The following is an 8,880-nucleotide window of genomic DNA, read 5'->3' on the forward strand; positions in this document are numbered from 1 at the left end:
TATATGGTCTGGGAGTCTGTCAAACACGAACTCCACAGCACCATAATGGCTACACTGAAAACTGGGAAGTTTGGTATCAAACTTCTCAGCACAATAAATGCACACTGATGCCAGTGTACATTTTATTGCAAAATACACCCCAGAGGGCACCTTAGAGGTGCCCCCTGAAACTTAACCGACTGTCTGTGTAGGCTGACTAGTTCCAGCAGCCTGCCACACCAGAGACATGTTGCTGGCCCCATGGGGAGAGTGCCTTTGTCACTCTGAGGCCAGTAACAAAGCCTGCACTGGGTGGAGATGCTAACACCTCCCCCAGGCAGGAGCTGTGACACCTGGCGGTGAGCCTCAAAGGCTCACCCCTTTGTCACAGCCCAGCAGGGCACTCCAGCTTAGTGGAGTTGCCCGCCCCCTCCGGCCACGGCCCCCACTTTTGGCGGCAAGGCTGGAGGGAACAAAGAAAGCAACAAGGAGGAGTCACTGGCCAGTCAGGACAGCCCCTAAGGTGTCCTGAGCTGAGGTGACTCTGACTTTTAGAAATCCTCCATCTTGCAGATGGAGGATTCCCCCAATAGGGTTAGGATTGTGACCCCCTCCCCTTGGGAGGAGGCACAAAGAGGGTGTACCCACCCTCAGGGCTAGTAGCCATTGGCTACTAACCCCCCAGACCTAAACACGCCCTTAAATTTAGTATTTAAGGGCTACCCTGAACCCTAGAAAATTAGATTCCTGCAACTACAAGAAGAAGGACTGCCTAGCTGAAAACCCCTGCAGAGGAAGACCAGAAGACGACAACTGCTTTGGCTCCAGAAACTCACCGGCCTGTCTCCTGCCTTCCAAAGATCCTGCTCCAGCGACGCCTTCCAAAGGGACCAGCGACCTCGACATCCTCTGAGGACTGCCCCTGCTTCGAAAAGACAAGAAACTCCCGAGGACAGCGGACCTGCTCCAAAAAGACTGCAACTTTGTTTCAAGGAGCAGCTTTAAAGACCCTGCAATCTCCCCGCAAGAAGCGTGAGACTTGCAACACTGCACCCTGCGACCCCGACTCGGCTGGTGGAGATCCAACACCTCAGGAGGGACCCCAGGACTACTCTGATACTGTGAGTACCAAAACCTGTCCCCCCTGAGCCCCCACAGCGCCGCCTGCAGAGGGAATCCCGAGGCTTCCCCTGACCACGACTCTTTGAATCCTAAGTCCCGACGCCTGGGAGAGACCCTGCACCCGCAGCCCCCAGGACCTGAAGGACCGGACTTTCACTGGAGAAGTGACCCCCAGGAGTCCCTCTCCCTTGCCCAAGTGGAGGTTTCCCCGAGGAACCCCCCCCTTGCCTGCCTGCAGCGCTGAAGAGATCCCGAGATCTCTCATAGACTAACATTGCGAACCCGACGCTTGTTTCTACACTGCACCCGGCCGCCCCCGTGCTGCTGAGGGTGAAATTTCTGTGTGGGCTTGTGTCCCCCCCGGTGCCCTACAAAACCCCCCTGGTCTGCCCTCCGAAGACGCGGGTACTCACCTGCAAGCAGACCGGAACCGGGGCACCCCCTTCTCTCCATTCTAGCCTATGTGTTTTGGGCACCACTTTGAACTCTGCACCTGACCAGCCCTGAGCTGCTGGTGTGGTGACTTTGGGGTTGCTCTGAACCCCCAACGGTGGGCTACCTTGGACCAAGAACTGAACCCTGTAAGTGTCTTACTTACCTGGTAAAACTAACAAAAACTTACCTCCCCCAGGAACTGTGAAAATTGCACTGTGTCCACTTTTAAAACAGCTATTTGTCAATAACTTGAAAAGTATACATGCAATTTTTATGATTTAAAGTTCCTAAAGTACTTACCTGCAATACCTTTCGAATGAGATATTACATGTAGAATTTGAACCTGTGGTTCTTAAAATAAACTAAGAAAAGATATTTTTCTATACAAAAACCTATTGGCTGGATTTGTCTCTGAGTGTGTGTACCTCATTTATTGTCTATGTGTATGTACAACAAATGCTTAACACTACTCCTTGGATAAGCCTACTGCTCGACCACACTACCACAAAATAGAGCATTAGTGTTATCTCTTTTACCACTATTTTACCTCTAAGGGGAACCCTTGGACTCTGTGCATGCTATTCCTTACTTTGAAATAGCACATACAGAACCAACTTCCTACAAAAGGTAGCAGGGCTCTTTATTTTTTACACTTGGATATTTTCAGTATAAAGGTAGTGGGGCTCTATATTGTCTACACTTGGATATTTATAGTATAAAGGACAGGGGCTCTATATTGTCTACACTTGTATATTTATAGTATAAAGGAAGAGGGGCTCTATATTGTTCACACATGTGTATGTATGTTGTTAAGAGTCAGATCCATGTTGAATTGCCCCTGGTCTGACATGGTAAAAGGGGGAGAGTATTACTTGTGTTCCTGAAGAGGAGGGTGTAACTATGAATAGTGAAGTATGGAGGGATGGAGTCAGAAATGCCTTTTAGAAAGTCTTTGGCAGTCATTATGAACATGGCGGGAAAGACCGCCGACTGCCGTGGCGGCGGTGAACAGAATCCCGGTGGCGGCGAATGAAAACCCACCATATAATGATCGAAAAACCCAACCCCGCCAAAAATTCCCAGACCACCAATCCCCGCCAGGACCCTGTCGGCAAAGAATCCCGTCCAACCCCGCCACCGCCAAGCACACCCACATCCCACCCTCCAAATAATGATGCACAAATCACCTCGGCGGACAGTGGAGGCCGGACGACCATTGGTGGCTGCGACCGCCATGGACATCAAGGGGGCCCATCAGCAACCAGTGCACACATTGGCTAGGCTTAGCACCCACACACCTGACACACATCCAGAACACCATAAAACACCCCCAGACACACCCCACAATCCCTTGCAATGAAACCAGGACCAGAAGACGGAGAGCACCAGAGCCAGACAGAGAACGGCAGCAGACAGGACACGCATAGCGACCCACACAGGAGCACCCAAACCCCGTCCCCAGTCCCGACGCCATCCACCACCCTGACCATGTCCCCCCAAAAAATCCACGCTTCACCGAAAGGGAGCTAAGGACCATGGTGGATGAGATCCTTAAAGTGGAGCCACAAATATTCGGGTCCAAGGTGCAGCACACACCCATCGCTCAGAAAATGGAGCTGTGGCAGACAATTGTGAACAGGGTGAATGCAGTGGGACACCATCCACGCACCAGGGACGACATCCGCAAGAGATGGAACGACCTGCGGGCGAAGGTCCGGGCCATAGCATCCAGGCACCACATTGCAGTGCAGAAGACTGGGGGAGGACCGCCACCAACACCACCCGACTACACAGACTGGGAGGAGAAGGTACTTACCATCCTGCACCCAGAGGGACTCACTGGAGGAATGGACTCGGATAAGTCATCTATAATTACCCCATATACACCATACCTGTAATGCATGCACCTCCCCACCCCACCCAGACCCACACCCCATCCAGCCATTACCCACCACATCCACCACCCTGCATCACCCACAGCTCACTACCAGGCCCACATCACTCCCGCTGTGCACAGCCACCCACCCCTGCACATACCCACAATGGAATAATAACCCCCACCACAATGAAACCCCACCACTGCCACTAAATGCAATGCCCACCTCACAAAGGCACCCTGGAAGGCCACTGAAAGGCACACTAGCACACAGTTGCACAGTTCAGTACACCTCAAGCCCTCATGCATATGTAACATACATTTCTATGTCCCCCAACAGGCACCACCACCCATGCAACCCTAATGGTGGGGGCAAGGAGTAGACAAAAGAAGAACCCCTAGGGGCAACCCCTATAAATTGGTTAACACTCAAAACACACACCCATTCAAAAATACACTTGTCTTTGATAAAGGAAATTAAAAAAAAGGAAGTTTAATGCAAAAATCCCATAAAATACATTTCTATAATAATTACATATCACAATACAAATCTCTTTAGAAATATCTAGTTAGACACAATAAAAATATACACACCTATATAGACCTATAGTACGCTCTATCACCCTCCTAGTACGTCCATGGGCCTCATTGTATTTCCTCTCTGCATCCGTCCTGGGATTCCTCACTGGTGTCAGGAGCCAACACACGTTTGGATAGCCAGAATCACCTAGAGAAATAGTCAATACAGAGTTGTCATTGGAATGTCCTTAGTCATACAGGCTGTTTTTCTGCAATGTGTAAGTTAGTGTCAGGCAACCTTACCTATGATCCACCCTCTTTCCTCTTGTAGTTGTTCCATCTTCTGTGGCACACTACTGTTCCTCAAAACAAATGAATCATGGACAGAACCCGGAAACATGGCATTCACATGGGAAATATACTGGTCTGCAGTACATACCAATTGGATGTTCATGGAGTGAAAGTTCTTCCTGTTTCTGTACACCTGTTCACTCACTCTTGGGGGATGATAGCTATGTGGGTGCCATTGATGGTACCTATGACATGGGGAATGTTTGCAAAGGCATAGAAGTCAGACTTGATGGCATGGGGGTCAGCACTTTGGGGGAATTGCACATAGGATTGCAGATGTTGTACAAATGCATACAGAAATCTTGTCAGTACCTGGCTGAACATTGGCTGTGAGAAACCAGCACCCATGCCCACTGTCACTTGAAAAGAGCCAGTGGCCAGGAAATGGAGTGCGGAGAGCACTTGCACCTCAGTTGGAATGGCATGCTGATTACGATTTCCGGGAGTCAGTGCAGGATCCAGTAATGCACATAGGTCCTGAATAGTTGCACGTGTGAGTCTGTAGGTGATTATGATCTGACGCTCCACCATGGTCCCTATATCCACAAGTGGTCTGTACACTGATGGTGCCCTTCTTTGCCACAAGGGTCGGTACCTATGAGGGGTAAGAAAAAGGAGTGATGTGCACACATACACTGGCATATGTGCTACATACATTCACTGCATTCTTCATAGTAGTGTCTGTACAATAACTGCAACCTGACAGATGTACATGTGCATCATTAGGAGGGAACGGAGTAAATCATGTGTGATTATATACTCAATGGATAGAGGCCTAGGTGCTTCATATGGCTAGTAGGCCCAGCATTGTGAGTATTATGAATTTAAAGATGCGTAGGTGATGGCAAAATGTCTGACCAAAGTAGTTCTGCCCCTTTATTGTGGAAGTGACCTAATACCGCTAGCGTTTGACGTCACAGCGTACAGCAATGTTGACCGCTGATCTCACCCTCATTGGATAACATGGATGCCAATGGGGAATCCTGGCGTATCATGATCGCCGCCGGTGGTGACGGTTCACACCGCCGTGGAACACACGCGCGTTCGTCATCGTTTGATCACTTAACTCCCTCATCCTGTGCAGACAAGTATTCCACTCTGTGTACTGCTGTGGCCTGCCTCTGGCTATGGATGTTCCACGTGGTGCAGGGAAAAGGGCCCTGGGCTTCACCCAGGAAGAACTGGAGAAACAGGTGGAAGGGCTCCTGCCCCTGTACGGCAGACTCTACGGACCGCCAGAGGTACATGTGAGTCTGGGTTTGGGGGGACACTGTGTGAGTGATGGATGGAGTGGATTGCACAGATGTGTGCTCCTGTGAGCCAGGATGGGCCATGGTGCATGGAATGCTGCTTGCCACTGTCCTGCATGTCTGGGAGTACTGTCTGTCCTATGTCTGATAATCTGCCAGCTGTTGCCATCATGCAGGTGCCTGACCTCTGTGTTCCATTTCTGTCTCCTTACTAGGTCAGCACCCACCAGAAGAGGGCACATTAGCAAGCCATCGCCAAGGAGGTACGGACCCTAGGGGTCTACAACCGGAGGAGCACCCACTGTCGAAAGAGGTGGGAGGACCTGCAGCGCTGGGTGCGGAAGATCACTGAGGCCCAGCTGGGGAAGTCCTCCCAACGTGGAAGGGGTGCATGTCGAGCACTGACCCCCCTCATGCGAAGGATCCTAGCGGTGGCGTACCCAGACCTGGATGGACGCTTGAAGGCTGCACAGCAGTCACAAGGGGGTGAGTACTCACAGCCCATACTTCAGCCTGGAAGGATGAGTGTGTGTGCGATAGGGCTCATGGTGCTTAGAGCAGGGATTTTGACTGGTGTCCAGCTACTGTCTGCTCCCCAAAGGGTGTAGGGGTGTCCCTGTCAGGTTTCACCTTCCTTAGCTCCAATACAGTTACAGGCTATGGGTGTAGGTCAGTATACTGCTCAGTAGTCAGGGCCATGGCCATGGGCCTAGTGCACGGTGCTGCCTGTTGGGTGTGTCTGCTGGGTAGGTTTCAGCATTCAGCTACTTACAAGTGTCTCTCCTGTTTTGTCTCCCCATCCCTGTTCTCTTGTGTTGGTTTGGTACAGCATCAGCATCAGACGAGGGAGCTGAGGCACCGGCAAGGGGGGAGGCAGCGGCCCACGGATCCTCCAAGGCAGAGACAACGGACGCCCAGGGGACCAGTGGGTGGGAGGGCGAGGGGACTTCCACAGGGGAGGCTACTACCACAGGAGGTAGTGACTCTGAGACCTCCGATGGGGGTCCTCCGGCAGTGGCGGACACTAGTGAACAAACCACGACCGTGAGATCTTCCGCCACTCCCCATACCATCAGCGCCCTCCCTTCTGCTCCCCACTGAGTTGCCCGTGCCCGCCCGCCCACCCAGAAAGGTGGGCGTCTCCTTCACCCCAGGCACCTCCTCCCCTGCCCCAGTCAGCCCTGCTGCCCTCACGGGGGAGGCTATTGACCTCCTGAGAACCATCTCTGTAGGGCAGACAACTATTGTCAATAGCATCCAGGGGCTAGCATCAGAGCACTCCTGCACTCACCACAATAGCAGACAGCCATACATGCACCCCATACACCACACCTGCACTCACCACCTCCACTGTAATTGACACTTGCAGCACACTCACCCGACTTGCAGACATCCACCCAACATATATCCACACTATCTGTCTGTCTTCTCCCACTGTGTCCACCCCCCACCTCCCAAAACACTCAAACGCACCAAGACACCCACCCATCAGACATCCACCACACCACAGCATACTGTCACCTGCACCCACTACACGCACACCTACACCCCATACATCAACTCCCTCTGCCTCCACTCCCACGCCCTCATCCACGCCCACCACAATTGCTCCAAAAAAAGTTTCCTCTCCTGTGCAGACCTGTTTGAACCCACTGGCCCACCCAGTCTTGTCCCGAAACGTGCCCACTTCCTTGCCCTTTCCGCTCCTTCCACATCGCAGCCCACCCCAGTCCAGCCTTCCCATTCCTGTGACCCTTCTCCAGTGAAGAAGAAGGCCCTCTCAGAGCCTAAGGCATCCTGCTTCACCTGAGCCAAACAGCCCCCACCCCCTTCAAAGGAGAAGCCCACCCCCCCTCCAACCTCCTCCTGCAAGTCAAAGTCCCACCCCTGTCGAAAATCCCCACCCCCATCTCTCCTACCCCCTTCCGTGAGGTGCCTGGATCCCCATATGGTGCCCCGTTCAGTGGAGTACCCAGCACTTGTGGGAGTCAGGTATGGCCAGTTGTGGCCAAGGACAAATGACTTTTGATGGACTGACCATTGGCCCTGTTGGCACCATTTAGCTGACTGAGCTACATAATAAAGTTTCGGTGTGGCTTGTGTTTGGGCTGCATGCAGTTACACCCTGGTGTTTGTTTAAATTATTTATGGGTATGGGGCTGTTGTATGTACTATGGCCAAGTTGCAGTGGCCTCGGTCGGGTACGTCCCTCTTGATGTGGGGTGTCTGACTTGTGCTGCTGGGAAGGGTTGGGGGGTGGGTGGAGTGGGTGGGTATGTAACTTTGCCCTTTCCTCCCTTGTGTCATAGGTTGTGGTACTTACCGTCGTCGTCTTCGTCTGAGGTCTCGGTCGTGTAGATGTATGGCAAGGAGCAAGGCTGGCATGATCTGCAGCTCTCTGTCCATGGCTGCCGCTGCACTTTTGGGGAACTCCGGTGTTTCCTTCTTTTTGTTTCTTATCCGCCTGGCTTTGTGTGGTGGTGGTTCCCGGCCCGGAACTGGTGTTGGAATGGTGGTTCATAATTTGATGGGTGGGTTGGGCCTTTCCGACGGCCTGTTGGCGGACTCTGCCGTAGTCAGGGGGACTCCTTTCCTGGCGGTGGGTGTTGTGCGGGATGCGTGTGTTCCGTTTGGTTCATTAGTTGGCGGTCCGGACCGCTCCTCTGTTGGCGGTTTCTACCGCCACCGCCGGCGGTGCGGAACGGACCGCCATGTTCATAATGAGGGCCTTTGTGACCTTTCTAGCATAAGGTTGCTGACTGGTCTTTAATGAGCTCTCCTGTTTGGTTAATGGTGGTGAATGGGGAGTCAGCAAAGGCAAACCCTAGTGAAAGAGAGGCTCCTGGGAGAGCTGGATTCTTTGTTATCCTTTGGGTGGTCTGTGCAGGAAGGCTGCAGAGATCCAGGCTCACAGGTTCACACTTACTGTGCTCATGTTAATATTCCCGCTTGGAGCCAGTGTCGTCATTACCTGCTGTGAGGAGTAATCACCCTGCACAAAGGACCTGGCTCGGCTGCAGGGATAAATGGACTATGAAAAGAAACCAGGCCAAACCTGTTGCTAAACCCATACAGTGAATTAGGAATCCCTGTCTCAAAATACCGCAGAAAATTGGGTCACAAACATATTGACTTTGTTCTAATTCAAGCTGTTTCACTGTCCGACAAGAAGAGCCGCTGTATTCCAAGATTAGTACAGCTGACTGCCAGTTTTCGGGAGGAGAGGGCTCATTGCCTGGTTTCTGCAAGTCTTTCGGGATGAAACTGTGGCTCTGGCAGTGACCCTGCAAGCTGCCTACCTCATGAGAGGGAAGAGGGGAGAGCCTTGTCCGGCAGGAGTCTACCTGC

The sequence above is a fragment of the Pleurodeles waltl genome, unplaced genomic scaffold (genome assembly GCF_031143425.1).
Source record: "Pleurodeles waltl isolate 20211129_DDA unplaced genomic scaffold, aPleWal1.hap1.20221129 scaffold_37, whole genome shotgun sequence".
In the NCBI taxonomy this organism is placed as follows: Eukaryota; Metazoa; Chordata; class Amphibia; order Caudata; family Salamandridae; genus Pleurodeles; species Pleurodeles waltl.